This window comes from Urocitellus parryii, chromosome 11 (genome assembly GCF_045843805.1).
Source record: "Urocitellus parryii isolate mUroPar1 chromosome 11, mUroPar1.hap1, whole genome shotgun sequence".
Lineage (NCBI taxonomy): Eukaryota > Metazoa > Chordata > Mammalia > Rodentia > Sciuridae > Urocitellus > Urocitellus parryii.
This window is the reverse complement of record NC_135541.1, coordinates 35461986-35482039: the sequence shown is the minus strand read 5'-3', so window position 1 is coordinate 35482039 and position 20054 is coordinate 35461986. Positions and strand designations below refer to the sequence as shown.

Here is a 20054-nt window from a genome sequence, read left to right as displayed (position 1 = left end):
TATTTATATGTGGTTCTGAGAATCAAACTCAATGCCTCACACATGCTAGGCAAGCACTCTGCCACTGAGACACAACCCCAGTCCCAAGAAGTTCAATTTCTTTCCTCCCTTCCCTTCCCTTCCCTTCCCCTTCCTCCCTCCCTCCCTTCCTTCCTTCATTTTATTTATTTATTTATTATATTTATTTTTTGGTGTAGATGGACACAACATGATGCATTTTATTTTTTTGTGGTGCTGAGGATCGAACCCGGGTCCTGCCAATGCTAGGCGAGTGCTCTACCACTGAGCCACAATCCCAGCCCAAGAAGTTCAATTTCTTATCACATTTAATTTCTTATCCTATGCCTTTCCTCATAATTTATACATAAACACAAGAGAACTCAGCCAGACAATACAACACTACTTACTAGTGAAGAGTATGATCAGTTTCTCAAACTAGTCTCACCTGCACAACTTCCTACCATACACTGTCCTATAAACTATCATTAGACTTGAAAAGAAAAAAAAAAAAACCTTACATGATTCTTAGGGGAAAAAAAAAATCAGATTTCTACTTTATAAAAACTAATGAAATACTCCAGTTTTCTGCTGGAAATTATTGCTCTTCAAACTAATGTAAATACAAAATAATATATTTAAATCTATAATTCTGATTCTCTATTCCCAAATTAGTTTTACTATTTAGCTCTTATATGACTAAGATAAATGACATTAATTGGGCAGATATGCCACTATTTTCTCCTAAAAAACTGCAAAAATACATGTTTTTTTCATGCTGAAATTATCTTTCTACAATCAAGGTAGCAGAAACTGATTATATATATTTTTTAGGTAGTTGATAGACCTTTATTTTATTTATTTATATGTGGTGCTGAGAATCGAACCCAGTGCCTCACACATGCCAGGCAAGTCTCCACTGCTGAGCCACAGTCAGAGCCCTGTGGTGACATAATTAAAAGCAATTTTAAAATACTCTATTTCTCTGGACTAACATCAAGTCTTTTTGAAAAACTCTACTATTGATTTAACAAGATACAATAAGTGAAGCAAGCAGCAAAAATACAACAGCATTATTTTCTATATATCTAGTTGTTTTCTCAAGTCCAATCTCAAAGAAAAATAACAACATTGGTTTTCTTACCTTTTTCTCCTTATGAATGTGATAAAGGACAGACTTCTCTGTGCTTATTCATGATGCCTGCTGCACCACCAGCCAGTCCTGCTGACTCAGTATAGTCTGTTTGATCCTAAAGGAAAAAACAGATCATTTCATTTGCTTAACAATAAGCCCTAATTTTCATCATATAAGACTATCATAGCCAGACAATAAAAGCAATGGGGATTAACAATAAATTATAATTAACACCTTCAGATTCAAAGACCTGCTCTGCATGGAAGGCAGCAACACACAAAACATACTGCCTTAGAAGGCCAAAAGTTGGAAGTGTAAAGGAAGAGTTAAGGATTTCCACATGCTTTTCTTCAATGGATAATGTGTAAACATCAACAACAAGCTCTTTCTACCCAATGACTTTAATTATATTAATTCATAAAAATACCATTTACTTTATGTAAATTAGAGCCTCCAAGAATCCAAACTAAGAAACTGCTGTTTCATGAGAATATCCTCTGGTATGATTTTTTTCCCTATACATCCAGAATTTTTAAATTGTTTCAAAATCTTCCTGTTGAGATTTTTATTGCCAAACAACTGTTCTTCCTCCAAATGAATTCTTTGTGGATTATAGTCCACTGCTTTATAAAGAAATGGATCTATTAATCCAATATTAACCTTTATTGTCAGTAGTATGGAAGACAGTGCTTCCTCAAATGTGACTCCCTTCTTCTGAATGAACATAGGACAATATCTGTGAAGTCACAGCAGTCCAACTTAAATGCCTGTCTAATTGCTTATAGAAATTCCTTAACCTTAAACGAGATTAGTAGTTGAAACTAATCAGAATAAAACTAAGACCATCCTACCTTCAATATAAAAAGGCCAACATTTAGTATTTTCAGAAAAGGTAATCATCTTGGAGATAATCTAATGAACACCACTTCACTTAAAGATAAACTGAGGCATCAGAAGAAATTTCCTGTAATTATTATAGATACTTCATTATCTGATGTGAAAATGATGGGATTACTAAAAACTAGAATGTAAGAAAATATAACTAAAATTCAAGGTTCCAGAGACCAAGGAATGAAAATTACTGGTGTTGGGTTGGGGTTGTGAGGCCCTGGGTTTGATCATCAGCACCATAAAAAGATAAGTAAATAAAATAAAGGTACTAGGGGCTGGGGCTGCGCTCAGTGGTAGAGCGCTCGCCCAGCACATGTGAAGCACTGGGTTCAAACCTCAACACCACATAAAAATAAATACATAAATTAAAGGTATTGTGTCCAACTATAACTAAAATAAACAAATAAATAATAAAATAAAATAAAGGTACTATGTCCATCTACAACTAAAAAAAAATTTAAATCATTGTTGAAAGATATTCCTATCTTCAAGAACTTCAAAAATATGTTTATGGTATGATATACTCTAAATGAGAAGAGCTATTGATGCTAAGAAACAAACTATCAAATAAATGATTGAATCATATCAGAAGTAAGAAAAGGCAGTAGGGGGGTAAAGTATCAAGGTCAAATGAAAATAATGCCAAAGTAAGTTTCTTCCATTCAATGTGTAGCTAATTGAAGATCCTTGTTTTTAAATAATAAATTTTAAATGAATAAAATCAATTCTATAGACCCAATATCAAATCCTGGGTGTATCTATATTTACTTTTGTTATTTTTTTAATGTATGAAGCAATTCCAGTAATGTAATGGTTAATTTTACATGTGTGTAATGGTTAATTTTATATGTCAACTTGATTGGAACATAGGGTGCCCAGAGTAAACACTATTTCTGAGTGTGTATGTGAGGGTGTTTCCAGATGAGATTAGTATTTGAATCAGTGAACTGAGTAAAGCAGATTGCTCTCCAGTATAAGTGGGCATTTTCCAATCCATGGAGGACCTAAATAAAACAAGATAGAAGAAGGAATTCGTTACATTGTGTGTGTGTGTGTGTGTGTGTGTGTGTGTGTGTGTGTGTGTGTGTGTGTTGTTATGGTATGTGGTATGTGGTGTTGTGTCTGACTGGTTTAGGTAAGACATTAGTCTTGTCCTGTTCTCAAACTGGAACTTAGATTATTGCTCCTGTTGTTCCTTTTTACCATTTTAGTAAAGAAAGGAAAAAAGAGAGTGTATGTGTGTATATTCATTCCATCCTATTTAATCATAAAAGTCTCCATTTTTATCTTTGAGAAATAATATACACTGAAATGTATGACTGCATTCTGATATGGTTTGGATATGATTTTTTGAGTGTGTTCCCAAAGTTCATGAGTTAGAAGCTTGATCCCTAGTGTGGTAATAGGGAATATAATGAAACCTTTAAGAAGTGGGGCCCTAGGGCTGAGGATATGGCTCTGTTGGTAGAGTGCTTGCTGCACACGTACAAGGCCCTGGGTTCAACCCCCAGGTGCCTACGCGTGCACGTACACACACACACACACACACACACACACACACACACACACACACACAGTGGTGCCCTCTGAAACCATGAGTCAAATAAACTTTTCCTCCAAGTTTTTCTTGTTGGACATACTGTTCACATTAACGCAAAACTGATGAAAACACCATGTAACTTCCAAGGTTAGTCCTTTAAAGGTACCACATTTCATCACATAATCATCACCACAGCATAATCATTGCACCTTGTTTTCTCAGTCCAAAACTGGTTTGTAACATTTCATTATGTAATCATCACATGGTATAATTCTATTTGTCATATCACTTAGAAAATAAACAGAGCAGCAATGTATTCTCAGCACATGTGCACTGTGTATTTCCAAAAGTTAACTTGTGGAGTGTATTTAGAGTGTTGGCAGTACTAACGGTAAACACATCTTATATGAGTACCACTGAGGACAGCATGTCAGATAACAAAATTAATAATAGTAGCACAGAACCTTTGAACACAGAAGTTAAATTTTATAAGTCCATACTTCCCAACATTGTAGTAAATTTTCTCAACTATAAAATATTCAACTATAATGCACAAATCAATAACAACTAAAGTGTTAACTTTTTTCCCTTCAGACTAATAAAATGTTCACTAAACTGTCATGGAGAAAGGATACAATTTGTACTGCTCAATTTTAACATATATTCAAGAGTATTTCATGCATCCTAATCTTGCACCAAATACAATTTAGTAATAGATGATCTTTAAGTAATACCACCACATTTTTTTTTCTAAGAAAATCTTCACATAATGATTGCATCCCACTTTTTTACAAAAAAAAATGGCATAAAATCTGTGATGATTATGTGGTGAAATATACTAATGCAGCCTCTGCCTAGTAGTCCTTTTGGAACACTCATGCTTGAAGCCCAGTTACCATGCCAAAGAAAACACATGGAAAGGACACATGTTGATGATTTGGCCCATGAGCCTCTCTACAAATGTGAACAAGCAAGCCTCAAGATGACTCTAGCCCTGGGCTGGGGATGTGGCTCAAGCGGTAGCGCGCTCGCCTGGCATGCGTGAGGCCCGGGTTCGATCCTCAGCACCACATACCAACAAAGATGTTGTGTCCACCGAGAACTAAAAATAAATAAATAAATAAATATTTAAAAAAAAAAAAAAAAGATGACTCTAGCCCCAACCATTAACGGACTATAATTGTACAAAGACCCTAAGAGAGAACCACGTGGCTGAGCCCAGTCAATTTCCAGAACCATAAGAGATAATTAAATTGCTGTTTGAAACTATTACATTTTGTTATAGTAATTACATAGTAATTATATAGCAATAGTCAAAAAGAAATACCAAGTTAGAAATCTGATACTCTTCAAATTAATATAAATATTTTAAAGAAAAAGAGTAAAAACTATAAGGACAGGCAAGAAAGATGCACTGATGGAAGACTTTCCTCTATTGAGATACTTAGCTCTGACTCCAGATTTGCATAAACCACTCAATAAAATCAGCTTTGGGCCTTTTAGAGTACAGTTTAGAAAATAACTAATGTTATCCAAGCAAAAAGCTAGCTTTCATATTTTTCCTCCTAACCATATATACTACTCTAATAATAAATAAAAATTTCTGAAAAATGCATTTTTTTCATTTCATTACTTTTCCAGTGCTAGTTTAATACTCCCTATTATTCCAGGCTGGCATCCTGCAATTTGTCTAGCTTCCCAGCTCCTGTCCCACCAACTCAGAAACTCAACTGTCATTCTAGATCCTCTCCATTATTCCTCTAACCTCTACATTCAATCAAACTCCTAAGTCTTATCATTCTGCTTTTAAATCTTTCATATCCACCCACCCCTCTACATTCCCATTGCCATAATCCAGTTACTTGTAAGAATCCTAATAATTTCCCTGCCCTCCCATTTTGTATCCATCCAGCCTACTCTCTATACAAATGCAAAAAACAAATCTGCTTATATCTTTTTCATACTTAACACCATTCAACAGCAACCTACTGCCTCTAGACTAAAGGCCACAGCTCCAAAACATAGCTGTAAATGTTCTTTTTAATTTGGTTTCCGCTTACCTCTCTAGTATGATATATTTTGTGTTCTCAAATTCTTATTCTATTCCCTATTCATCTTAATCAATAGGAATTTTCAATTCCCAATCTTGTCTATCTCCATTCCCCATAATAAGCCTTCATACCAACACATGCTTCAACATGGATAGACCTTGAAAACATTAAGTTAAAAAGCCAATCACTGAGACTGAAGTTGTGGTTCAGTGGTAGAGCACTTGCCTAGCACATGTGAGACACTGAATTTGATCCTCAGCACCACATAAAAATAAATACAGAAATAAAATAAAGGTATTATTGTGTTCATCTACAACTAAAAACACATTTTTAAAAAAGACAATCATTGACAATCACATACCATATAGTTTTATTAGTATGAAATATTCAGAATAGGCAAATACATAGAGACAGAAAGTAGGATAGTGATTTCCAGGGCCTGCAGGAAAGAGGAAATGGAAGATGTTAATAGGTACAGGGTTTCTTTCTAGGGTGATACAAATATTCTGGAATTAGACAATAGGGTTGATGTATAACACTGAATATACTGAAAATCATTGAATGTATATTCAAAAGAGTTAATTTTATGGTATTCGAATTATATCTAAATAAAATAGTTATGTTTAATACCAAGCAAAAAAAATCAAAAACAAAAACAAGCCTTCACATGTGTTATTATTTAGGCCTTGAGTACTCTCCAACACTTTGCTGCTGCCACTGTTACTTAACTCTTAATTATTCTCATCATCCTACCTTATACAACATTTCTTCCATGAAGCCCTTTTGATCTAGGTCTGGGATAGGTGCCTCTTTCTTGTATATCTTTTACTACTATCATGGCACTTATCAGCTGATTAATGATTCATAATTTTTTAACTGTTTGTCTCCCCTTTCCAGGCTATTAAGGTTTTTCAGGATAATCCTTCAACTTTTCATCAAGATTTTTTTTTCTTTTCTTTTCCTTTTTTTAAAAATCCTTTTTCACTGTTTAATTGTTACCTCAATGGTTCATGGCCACTTATACAGTCTCCTATTTTTTTGTCTTCTCATCTCTAGCATTTTTGAAGCCAGTTATTTTACATAGATTAGTTTTTGTGAACTAGGATGTTTTATTAGTATATCTTAGTTTGGGTTTTGTATTCTTTTATTTTTATTTTTAATTATTTAAATTTTTGCTTTATATATATATATATTTTTTTTCTCCTGCCTGTTTCCTGATTCTCTTTTTTCTGCTAACAGCCAATCTCTGTTGGTCTCTTTCACTCTTCCTTTAATCTTTTTCTTCTGTCTTCTCTCCTCTTTTCTCATAATCATCATATCATATATCACTTCTGTTCATTTCCTGTCCACCATTTGAAAATGTAAACCCTGTTGCAAACTTGCTGTTTTTATTATAGGCAATAACTGATCACATCACTTCTATGTATTGTGATAATTAACATTACAGATATCATAGCAGGAACTATTTTGTATAATGCTATCAATTGTTTGCATTGGTAGTTGTTATTATTTGTTTCCCCCTAAATAGTGAGGTACTGGAAACCTTCAGAGATACTATAAGTACACAGGGTAGAAACTCTATTGCCTCAGACCCACACTGTTAGATGGGTAGACAAGCAACATGAAAACACAAGGGAACAAATTGCCCCAAGCAAACCAAGGTACTCCAATAACATAATTCATAAACACCACAGTGAAAGAAATGTCAGAGAAGGAGTTCAGAATGTACAAAATGAAATTGATATGCAAAGTAAAGTATGAGCAAAGTAAGAGAGCAAATACAGGTAGCAAAATATCACTTCAATAAAGAGATAGAGATTTTGAAGAAGAAGAAAGGAAAACAAATAATTTAAATTAAGGAAACAATAAACCAAATTAAAAACTCAATAGATGAGTCTGAGATTGTAGCTCAATGGAAGAGCACTTGCCTAGCATGTGTGAGGCACTGGGTTTGATCCCCAGCACCACATAAAAATAAATAAAATAAAAATAAAGATATTATGTCCATCTACAACTAAAAAATTTTTTTAAAAAATCAATATGAGTGGGCTGGGGCTGGGGCTCAGCGGTTGCACCCTTGCCTCGTGTGAGTGAGGCACTGGGTTCGATTCTCAGCACTGCATGTAAATAAATAAAATAAAGGTCTATCAACAACTAAAAAAAATATTTTAAAAAAACTCAATAGAAAGCATCACCAACAGACTAGACCACATGGAAGATAGAACCTCAGGCAATGAAGACAAAATAAATAATCTTGAAAATAAAGTGGACCATGGAGAGAAGATGTTGAGAAACCACGAACAGAACTTCCAAGAATGATGGGATAACATGAAAAGACAAATTTAAGATTTATCAGGATAGATGAAGGTGCAGAGATACAAACCAAAGGAATGCACAATCTTTTCAATAAAATAATATCAAAAAATTTCCTAACTCTAAAAAATGAAATGGAAAATCAAATACAAGAGGATTACAGGACCCCAAATGAGCAAAATTACAACAGACCCACATCAAGGCACATTATAATGAAAATGCCTAGCATACAAAATAAGGATAAATTTTTTTAAAAAAGAGAATTTTTAAAGGCTGCAAGAGAAAAATATCAGATTACATATAGGGGGAAATCAGTTTGGATCTCAGCAGATTTTTCAACCCAGACCCTCAAAGTCAGGAGGTCCTGGAAAGACATACCAAGCTCTGAAAGAAAATGGATGCCAACCAAGAATCCTAAATCCAGCAAAATTAAGCTTCATATTTGAAGATGTAATAAAAATCTCCCATGATAAAAATTAAAAGGATTCACAATCAGAAAGCCAGCACTTCAAATATTCTCAACAAAATATTCCATGAAGATGAAATGGAAAAAGAAAAAAAAGTGAAAACCAGCAAAGAGAGGAGCTACACTAAAGGAACAGTCAATCGAAGGAGGGCTGGGTTGTGGCTTAGTAGAGCGCTTGCCTAGCATGTGTGAGGCATTGGGTTCAGTCCTCAGCACCACAATAAAAACAAATAAATAAAATAAAGGTATTGTGTCCATCTACAGATAAAAAATATTTTAAAAAAAGAAAAGGAAAAAGTAATGCAAATTAAAAACTAGAAATAAACCAAAATTATCAGGAAAACAAATCATATCTCAGTAATAACCTTGAACATTAATGGCCTAAACTCATCAATCAAAAGACATTGACTGGCAGATTAGATTAAAAAAACAAGACCCAACAATATGATGTCTCCAAGAGACTCACCTCACAGGCAATGACATCTACAGACTGAAGGTGAAAGGATGGGAAAAAACATATGACTCACATGGATTGCATAAACTAGCAGGGGTTTCTATCCTCATATCACACAAAGTGGACTTCAAGCCAAAGTTAATCAGAAGGGACAAAGAAGGACATTTCATACTCCTTAAAGGAATCATCAACAAGACATAACAATCATAAACATTTATGCCCCAAACAACGGAGCATCTACATATAGCAAACCCTTCTCAACTTGAAGAATCAAACAGACCACAAAATAATAATACTGGATGACTTTAACACCCCTCTGTCACTACTGGATAGATCTTCCAAACAAAAACTAAACAAAGAAACATAGAATTCAATAATATAATCAATAATTTAGACTTAACAGATATATATAAAATATTTCATCAGTGACTGAATACACTTTTATTTCTCAGCAGCACACAGATCCTTCGCTGATATAGACCATGTTATGTAAGCTATCACATATGTTGGCATACAATTGTAATAGAACCTTAATATGTTTTTAGCATCTGTAGGATTATTTTGATAGCACCCTTTCCATTGATATTGATGTTTGTATTTTTGCTTTTTATTGATTGGATTTGTATGATTTTTATCAAATTTTAGCTGTATTATTTCTTCTCTATTTCATATATTTCTGCTCCTACTCTTATTTTTTTCTTCCTACTACTTAATTTGAAAATAATTTGATTATTATTCTAGCTTCTTTCTGATATGAGTACTTTAAGTTATAAATGTTCATCTGAATATGTTTCATCCCAGAGAGCCTGATATTTTAGCCTTTTATTATCACTCAGTTCAAAGCAATTTTTACTTACTTTTCTTGTACTTTCTTCCTTGACCTCAGAGATATTTATAAGTGTGCCATTTAATTTGGAAATAGTTGGTATGGGGGTGGGGTTCTATATATCTTAAAGTTATTGATTTCTAATGTAATAAATCAAGCTGGAAACATTCTGCATGACTTCAACTTTTTTAAAAAAAGTAATGGAAATCCTCTTTATATTGATTGTATTGGCTACATACATGCCAAAACTAATCACTTTACATACTTCAAATATGTGCATTTTATTGTACTTCAATTTTACCTCAATAAAGCTATGGGAAAAAATTTAAAAAGAGTATCAATATATAACAATACATTACCTGGCAAAACTGAGATTAGAATATCAAATCAACTATTACCAAAATATAATATACCTATTTAATCCAAAGCACATTTTAATGCATTGTCAGTAGGGCTTGATCACTGGTTTGAGAACCTACTGGTTTGAATTCATGCTCTAGTATTGAATAGTTGTTGCTACTTTCAGCAAGTTATTTAACCTAAGTCTTATTTCTTTATACTTTATCTGAAAAATTTACTTTTCAGAATATTTTTTAAGTATTTTTTTAGTTGTAGATGGACATAATATCTTTTTTTTTAAAGAGAGAATTTCAATATTTATTTTTTAGTTATTGGCGGACACAACATCTTTGTTTGTATGTGGTGCTGAGGATCGAACCCGGGCTGCACACATGCCAGGCGAGCGCGCTACCACTTGAGCCACATCCCCAGCCCCCTGGACATAATATCTTTATCTTATTTATTTATTTTTATGTGGTGCTGAAAATCAAACCCAGTGCCTTGCACATGCTAGGGAGCGCTCTATCACTGCGTCACAACCCCAGCCCTTGCAGAATACTTTTAATGATGAAAAAGAGCATTATATGGAGTGCCTTGCACAGATCTGACACATTGTGCTAAATAAATGGTAGCTATTATTATTATTCACCATCAAAAAGCAATTTGTGTGAGCCACACATGGTAACTAGGGACTTAAAAGGCTGAGGCAGGAGTATTGCAAATTTAAGTTTAGCCTCAGCAACTTAGTGAGACCCTGTCTTAAGGCAAAAAAATAAATAAATAAATAAATAAAAGGGCTGGGGAGTATAGTTTAGTGGTACAGCACTCCTGGGTTCAATACCCAGTAAAGCAAAAAAAAAAAAAAAAAAGGAATTTGTGTGAAAGTATTAAAATAAAAATGCAGAGCATGATTTTAACCCTGAAATCAACTAGTGGACTAATTTGTTACCAATTAATAATCCATCAAGTCCACCGGTCTTAAATGATCAATTCAAGTCTGAACAATAAAAGAGAAAGGAATAAAAAAGGTATCTTGACTGTTTGACATTCTGAAGTGGCTAAATTTGATCCTAAAAAGATGTTCTTTGATTATAATAAACACTCTCATCACAGTAGCAGAAAAAAGAAATGAGATAGTCTCTTATTTGTAAAGGGTTGTATTTCTCTAGATTAAAATACATGAAGAGAGCAGGATCTGAGAAGTTAACATTGTTGTTACCCACAGTCACACAGGAATTCAATTTCCAGGATATCTGGCATCTTTCACAAACATTGAATTCTCTGTCAAGAGCTATAAAAAACAAGGTGATCACTTTCACCTAGCACACAGAAAACAACAGCAGAGGAGTTTAACAAATATTGGAAAACACAATAACAGGTATATCAAATATAGAGAGGCATTAAAATCTCTAGAACAGCAACTAGTTTCAGATCAGCACTAAAACAAGGAATATGTGTAATTTTCATATGTGGAATAATAAGACTCAAAGACCATGTAAACGAGTTTGTATATACATAATGTGGTCAGAAACAATTAAGATATACAGCATCCCTATTGTTGTACCCCCATGTATTATTCATTTTACATGTCAACTTGACAGATATCTGATTAAACACAATGTATTAGTATGCCTGTAACAGGATTTCCAGAAGAGATTAGCAATTTTTGTTTGTTTCTGTTGTTTTTTTTTTTTTTTTTTTTTTGGTATAATACCAGGGATATAACTCAGGGCCTCAAATTGACCAGTCAAGTGCTCTACCACTGAGCTATAGCCCCAGCCCTGAAATTAGCATTTGAATTATACCAAGTACTGCCCTTTCAACAAGAAAGAAAAGAAATCATGAGATTTCTTATAAAGTTCATGTGATTATGGAGCCTGAGATGTCCTACAATTGCCATCTGCAAGCTAGAGGTCCATATCTCCTATTGGTTCAGTTTCTCCAGAGGACCCTAATTAAGATATTCCCTAAAATTGTACATAATTTGTTCATGATTAACTCATTAATAAACACCATGTCAGCTCAACTGCATATCTCTAATTTCTAGATAGTAGATATTATTTTGCCACCAACAGAATTCTAGAACAACTTATCCCCCCATTCCATATACATTTTTTTGTTTTTATTGTTTTTTGGGCATTTTTTTGGCAGTGCTGAGGATCAAACCCAGGGTCTTACATGTGCAAAGTAAGTGCTTTACAACTGAGCATCATCCCCAACCTATACATTTTTTTCTTTATTTGTTCTTTTTATTTTTATTTTTTAAATATTTTTTAGTTGTAGATGGACATGTTACCTTTATTTAATTAATTTATTTTTATGTGATGAGGATCGAACCCAGTGCTTTACACATTCGAGGTAAGCGCTCTACCACTGAGCCACAACTCCAGCCCTATTTGCTCTTTTTAGATACACATGACAGTACAATGTATTCTGACATATTACACATACATGGAGAATAACTTATTCTAATTAGGATCCCATTTTTGTGATTGTACAAGATGGGGAGTTTCACTGATGGTGTATCCCCCAACCTATACTTTTTTACTACAAGATAAAAGGCCATGTTCAAGGGAAACTCATCCATCTAACCAGTTGCTTAGAATAATGTGGGCTCCTAGTCTAGACTAATTACTGACTCTTCTATACTGTGCCTGAGGAACAGCTATAATGACTGCCTTAGGAGTCTATGAGATATCTTAGTATCCTTAAGAAACTCCCCCCTTTTTTTTTCCTTTTAACTTCAGTTGGTTGCCTTAATTTGTAACAAGTCTTAACAAAGACATTACAATAAATGATATAAATGGATTTACATGACATCAAATTCATAGTTTCAACTTTAATAGGAAACTTAAATTTTCAAAAGTCAGACATTGACTCAGATATTATATAGCCTATAAGTAAATAATAATAAAATAAATTCATGAGAAGAAAGACAGCCTTAGCCAGATCATTCTAGGTTGCAAAAATCAACAGGGTTTGCATACCACAAATTGCACAAAGTTATAAGAATATATGTAGACTTCAGTTTCTGGTTTGTCGTGCATACAACTTGGAAATCGGGGCTGGGATTATGGCTCAGCGGTAGATAGCTCGTCTAGCACATTCGAGGCCCTGGTTTCCATCCTCAGCACCACATAAAAATAAATACAATTAACATATTGTGTCCAGTTCCAACTAAAAAATAAAAAATAAAAAACTTGGAAATCACTACTCCAACCTAACAACAATGCAAAGAACTAAACAAACTGAAACATTAAACACTCTTCTCAGATCCAGTCATAGGGGAGACCCCACACTTTTGTGAGTTTTACCTTTGGGAGCTCAAACAATTTCTCACAATTAGTATCAAAGAAAAATCCCCCAGTGCTTCTGGCAGGGAGAGGGGAAAAGAAACCATTTTGAAATAAGCCAGCATTCTGTCCTTAACCAGTTCTGTCCTCAAGAGAAATAATTTAACTAGAGCTTAACCCTGCTAGGGTCATATCAGTGCCTAACTGACCTTCTTGATCACTTTAGCCATCCTGTCTGCCACATCCTTTGCCCATGGAGGGGAGCATATGGGGGACGGGACTAAAAAGGTCCTGTAAAGTTCAAAAGCATGAAGGCTTGCTAAAAGATTGAGACTTAATCATAGGACTATGGAATGCTTTCCTTACCCTCAACAATTTATCATATTACTCAAGACCTATTTATACCTGTTTCTTTTACCTAGTACACTATATTCAACTCTCAAGAAAAAAATTATAACGAACTCTAAAGGCAAAAAATATTTAAAAATAAAATAAACACAGTTGAAGTGGCATAGCAAGCATAAAAACCAGACTCAGATATGGCAGGGATGCTGCAATTATCAAACTGGAAGTTTAAAAGTGTAGTTTTAATGATGAAATATGCTAAGAGCTATAAAGGTTAAAACAAATAACACGTAAGAACAGATGGGCAATGCAAGAAAGAGAGTAGACATTCAAGAAAAAATGACTTGGAAGGCTAAAGCAGGAGGACCATAAGTTCAAGGCTAGTCTCAGCAACTTAGCAAAACCCTGTTTAAAATAAAAATAAATAGATAAATAATTTTTAAAAAGGCTGGGGATGAAGTTCAGTACTAGAGCACAGCTGGAGTTCAATCCCTAGTACCACAAAAAAAAAAAAAAAAATGAAACCCAGGAAAGAGCCAAAAAGGATGCTAGAAATCAAAAACACCTTAACTAAAAATGAATAATACCTTTGATGGGTTTAGGAGACAACATGACTAAGCAAAGAATCTCTAGCTTGAAGATATCTCAATAGAAACCTCCAACCCTGAAAAGCAAAGGGATTTAAAAGAAAAACTTTTTTAAAAAAATATATTTTTAGTTGTAGATGGACACATTATTTTTATTTATTTATTTTATGTGGTGCTGAGGATCAAACCCAGTGCCTCACACATGAGAGGCAAGCGTTCTCCCACTGAGCTACAGTCCCAACCCCTAAAAGAAAAACTTTTTAAAAATACAATATCTAAGGGCTGTGGGACACATATGAAATGTATAAATGTGTATAATGGAAAGGACAATAGAAAAAAGAATATTTGCACCAATAATGACTGAGAATTTACTCAAATTAATGTCAGATACCAATCCACAAATCCAGGAAGCTCAGAAAAAAAGAAGCAGGATAAATGCTGAACAAACAAACAAAGCCCTACTCTGAGGCATAGCCTACTCCAAATACATAAAACCAAAGATTTTTCAAAGAAAATATACAGAAAGCAGTCACACTTTAAAAATACCTTAGCTACAGAGGAGCAAATATTAAGACTGGGGCTGGGGATGTGGCTCAAGCGGTAGCGCGCTCGCCTGGCATGCGTGCGGCCCGGGTTCGATCCTCAGCACCACATACCAACAAAGATGTTGTGTCCGCCGAGAACTAAAAAATAAATATTAAAAAAATTCTCTCTCTCTCTCTCTCTCTCCTCTCTCACTCTCTCTTTAAAAAAAAAATATTAAGACTGTATCTGATTTCTCCTTAGAAATCACGCAAGAAAGAAGAGAGAGGAATGAAACATTTAATAAGTCTTCAGAGAGAGAAAAAAAAAACAACCACCAACCTAGAAATCTGTACTCGTAAATTTATCCTTTGAAAATAAAGGAGACTATATTAATAATCATTTTGAATGGCAATTGTCTAAATACACCAATCAAAACACAGAGACAGAGTGAATTAAGAAATAAAATCCCTTTGCTGGGGATGCAGCTAGGAGGTAGAACACTTGCTTAGGATGAGTGAGACTCTGGGTTCAATCCACAAAATCACAAAAAAGAAAAGAAAAAAAAGGAGAATCCCCAATCATTGCTAGCTACAAGAAACATACTTTAAATATAAAGACATATATAGGTTAAAAGTAAATGGATGTGGAATGATAACCATTCTAACACTAACCAAGAGAAAACAGGAAGGCCAGAGATGTATGCAGGTACTTGCCTAGTGTACCCAAGGCTCTAGATTCAATCCCCAGCACCACAAAAAAAAAAAAAAAAAAAAAAAGGAAAGAAAGAGAAAAAAAGAAGGAAGGTAGGAAGGAAACAGGAGTAGCATAGCTATATCAGTTTCAGACTGCAAACCAAAAAAAAAAATATATATATATATATATATTAGTTATGTAGGGATAAAGAATATATATATCAGGGATAAAGAATGCTTTATATATGATAAAAGAGTCAGTTCTTTAAGACCAAAAATTCCTTGACATGTATTACTTCTACATGAGACAAAAACTAGAGACCTACAAGGAGAAATAGATGGACCTACTATAACAGAGACTATAACATCCCTCTGTCAAAAATGTACAGATTCAGCAGGCAGAAAACCAGTAAGGACAGAGCTGAACTTAACATTACCAATCAACTGGATAAAATGGACATCTATAGACTACTTCACCTAATAACAGCAGAATACACTTTCTTCTCAAGTTTACATGAGACTTTCACCAAGACAGACCACATTCTGAGCCATAAAACATACCTAAACTTATTTAAAACAAAGTCACACAATGTTACTCTCAGATCACAAGGGAATTAAACTAGAAATCAATAACCAAAAGATACCTGGAAGCTGGGCATGGTGCCATACACTTATAATCCCAGCTACTCAGGAGGCAGAGGATTGAAAATTCAAGGCCAGTCTGGGCAACTTGGTGAGGCCCTGTCTCAAAATAAAACTTGAAAGGACTGGGGATATAGCTGAGTAGTAGAGTGCTTATCTGGTATGCATGAGCCCCTCAGTTCAACCTCCAATAGCAAACAAACACACACACATAAAAGGATATCTGGAAAGATCTCAAAATACTTGGATATTAAACAACACATTTTTTAAAAAACACATGGGTCAAAAATGAAAACTCAAAAAAATTTTAAAAATATTTTGAAATCACTGAAAGTAAAAACACAACTTATGAAAATTTGTGGGATGCAACAAAAGCAGGGCTTAGAGAGAAATTTACAGTGTTAGATGCATATATTAGAAAAGAAGAAAGATCTAAACTCAGTCACCTAAGGATCTACCCTAGGAAACTAGAAAAAGGAGAGTATACAAAGTATTAATTAAGAGAAGAAAAGAATTACAGCAGAAATCAATGAAAATAACAACAATACAGAAAATGAATTTAAAAAGCTCATTCTCTGAAAAGATCAGTAAAATAAAAACCTCTAGACAGGTTAAGAAAGAAAGGACACATTACTAATATCAGAAATGAAAGAAGGGACATTACTATAGATCCTATAGACACTAAATGATGAAAAATGAATACTATTAACAACTCTATGTCCACATGCAATGGACCATATGTTAGTCAGCTTTCTATTGCCATAACAAAATACCTGAGATAATAAAAGGAGGAAACATTTATTTTGGCACATGGTTTCAGAAGTTTTCAGTCCATTATGGCTTTACTACATCACTTTGGGCCTGTGGCAAGGCAGAACATCATGGTAGGGCCAAGCTGGTGAAGCAAGGCTGCTTACCTCATGGTAGCCAGGAAGCAAAGTGAGAGGAAGGAGGTAGGGTCACAATATACCTACCCCTTCAAGGGCACAAACCAATGACCTAACTTTCTTCCATTAAGCCCCACCTTCTAAAGTTTCCACTACCTCCAAGAGTACCATCTGAGAACCAAGCCTTCAACACACAAGTTTTGGGGAGAAATTTAATATACGAACAATAACAAACCAATTCCTTAAAAAACAAAATCTTCTAAGCTCACCCAACGATAAATTTAGGCCTATATCTATTAAAGAAATTAAACCAATAATCAATAAACTTCAGAAACAGAAAAAAACAGACATGGATGGATTTGCTGATGAACTCGACTGAACACATAAGGAAATTATACCAATTCTCTACAATCTCTCTCAGAAGACAGAAGCAGAGGGGATACTTCCTGATTTATTCCCTGAGGACACCATTACCCTAACATCAAAACCAGATAAAGACATTACAAGAAAACTACTGACCAATGTCTCTTATGAATATAAATACAAAACACTAGCAAATTAAACCCGACAATGTGCTGGGCACAGAGGCATACATCTGTAATCCAGGTGACTCAGAAGGCTAAGGCAGAAGGATCACAAATTCAAGATCATTCTCAGCAACTTAGCAAGACCCTGTTTCAAAACAAATATTTTAAAAAGGGCAGAGTATAGCTCAGTAGTAGAACTTTCCTGGGTTCATTCCAAAAAAGAAAGAAAAAAAAAAAAGGAACTGACTGAGGAGGCAATTAAACTGAGAATCAATTAATACTGATACCACAAGAAGTTTGCTAAACTTGACTTTCAAAAATGAAAAAAAATAGAGCAATTGCATATACAGATAACAGCATACTATTTTTCACTATCAGAAAGATATATTAGCAATCAATTTGCTTATTCCATTTGCCAATGTGATTGATTACCTCTAAAATGTTGAATAATTTTGCCACTTTTTCTTAATGAAATAATTTCATATATACACTTATTAAGTATATTGAAAGAAATGACTTTGGATATATTAAAATCATTGCATCATTAAAGAAAAGAAATAAAATGCATCCAATAATATGTAAGTATTACAAAAGGTGCAGCCAAGCTGTGTGGCCTTTGGCCCTTCATCTTTAATTAAAGAAATCAACCCGTAGTCTCTTGAAACAAGAGCAAGCCCATGGTGATGCCATCTGGCTAGTTGCTTGAGGGGACAAACAAAAAGGAAACAGTGGTCAGAATCCCTGGATAACGTGGGAAAGGTCTGATAATGGCATGATGAGAGTAGAACCTAGAGGGACATCAGCTAGGGGTGGTGTCTATGGACATTAACCACACCCTGACTATTGCTGCATCAAACACTCTTGATGCTCAATCATATTCATCTCTGGGACTTGGAAAACAGCAAACAGATAAAGCCTATAGATGAATGGACTTTGGCCTTTTCTCCTGATTCCTAGTATCTGGCCATAGGAATTCATGTGAGTAAAGTGTGTAAAGTGGCGGGGGGGGGGGGGGATTTTCTTTGGACATGAGAGAAAAATTCATTCTTAGTATTGCATATATTCCTGATGGGAAATATCTGACCAGTAGAGTTATAAATGGAATTATCAATATTTTTGATATTGCAACTGGAAAACTTCTGCATACACTGGAAGGTCACACTTCATGCATCTGCTCCTTGTCCTTTTCCTGAACTCTCAATTCCTTATCACTGCTTCAGATGTTCAATACATCAAGATCTACTACCAAGCTAATTTGGCTGGCATGCTGCATGGCCATGCCTCCCAGGTATTGAACATCCAGTTTTGTCCTGAAGACACTAATTTTGCTTCTGGTTCATACAAAAGTATGAAAATTTGGGATGTTGGAAAGAGAATGGATATTCACACTCTCTTAGATTACCAGAATCAGGTCTGAAGACTAAAATACAAGGGAAACGGTTCTAAAAGTTTGTGTGTTGGAGATGACCAGGAAATTCACATCTATGATTGTCCAATTAAACACCAATATCAGGCTGAGGTTGTGGCTCAGCGGTAAAGTGCTTGCTTAGCACAGACAAGGTACTGAGTTTGATCCTCAGCACTACATAAAAATAAATAAGTAAAGTAAAGGTATTAAAAAGGAAAAGAAAAAAATTGTTCAGTCAGCAGGCTTCCCTTCCCCCTCTCCTTTCAGAGCAGCTGTGGACGGGGACTTTCCACCTGACTGAGGAGACCAATCAGAAGCTGACATGGCCAATCAGAAGCTGACATGGCAATGGACCCCAACTGCCACAAGTTCCCGCCAACTAAAGCAATCGCCTAGTCATCTCACATCAGCCCTGACCAACCCATGACAGACAAGATCCCCCTAAACTTGGCAGGGCCAACCTGCTGTTAGTAGCTGCAATTTAGATGGCCTAGGCCCTTCTACCTCCAGCTTCCCTTATTAGCATTGTTCTCGCCTCTCCTGCTGGACTCCCTGGCCCTTCATCCTTCACAGACCCGTGAACCTCGCAGGGAGTGCCCCCCATTAAACCTTCTTTTGGTGCGTCATTCTTGTTCTGTGGTTCCTGATCTCCTGCGCCCCTTTCTGCTTTACAGACACTGATGCTTTACAAACATCAATGTCCACGGGGCTAATACTGCGAAAAGAGTGTATAGACTGATCATGACATTCCTTCTTCAGTGCGTTTAAAAGAAATATACTGTAGCAAAGACTTAAATTTTGTAGATATAGTATAAAAATGTTTTATTGTAAGTGCTGTTCATACTTAAACATAAATAAAGCATTCTTCATGCAAATAACAAAAAAGAACCATTACAGACCATAACCAAAAGAGATTATCCCTCATATGCAAAATTAGTTCAATATTTGAAAATCACATAATCCATCACACAAATAGGTTAAAGAAGAAACAACACATGGTCAGATTAATAGATGCAGGAAAAACTTTAGAAAAAAGTCCAAGACCATTCACAAAAAAATATACAACTGACATCATATTTAATTATGAAACTCAAAGCTACTAAGATCAAGAACAAGGTAACAATGCTCAGCACTGC

The 20054-nt window shown here is 34.8% G+C and overlaps 1 protein-coding gene and 1 pseudogene across 2 annotated transcripts in view; one reads left to right on the top strand and one right to left on the bottom strand.

Moving 5' to 3' along the window:
• The window catches only part of LOC113177398 (WD repeat-containing protein SL1-17-like), a 31971-nt pseudogene extending 12924 nt beyond the window's left edge, over positions 1 to 19047 (top strand).
• The window catches only part of Zfyve9 (zinc finger FYVE-type containing 9), a 193966-nt gene that overhangs the window by 130400 nt on the left and 43512 nt on the right, over positions 1 to 20054 (bottom strand). For both annotated transcript variants that reach the window (XM_026382175.2, XM_026382170.2), the window contains exon 2: positions 1142 to 1247. The gene's annotated coding sequence lies outside the window, so the exon portion shown is untranslated. The remainder of the gene's footprint in view (positions 1 to 1141; positions 1248 to 20054) is intronic.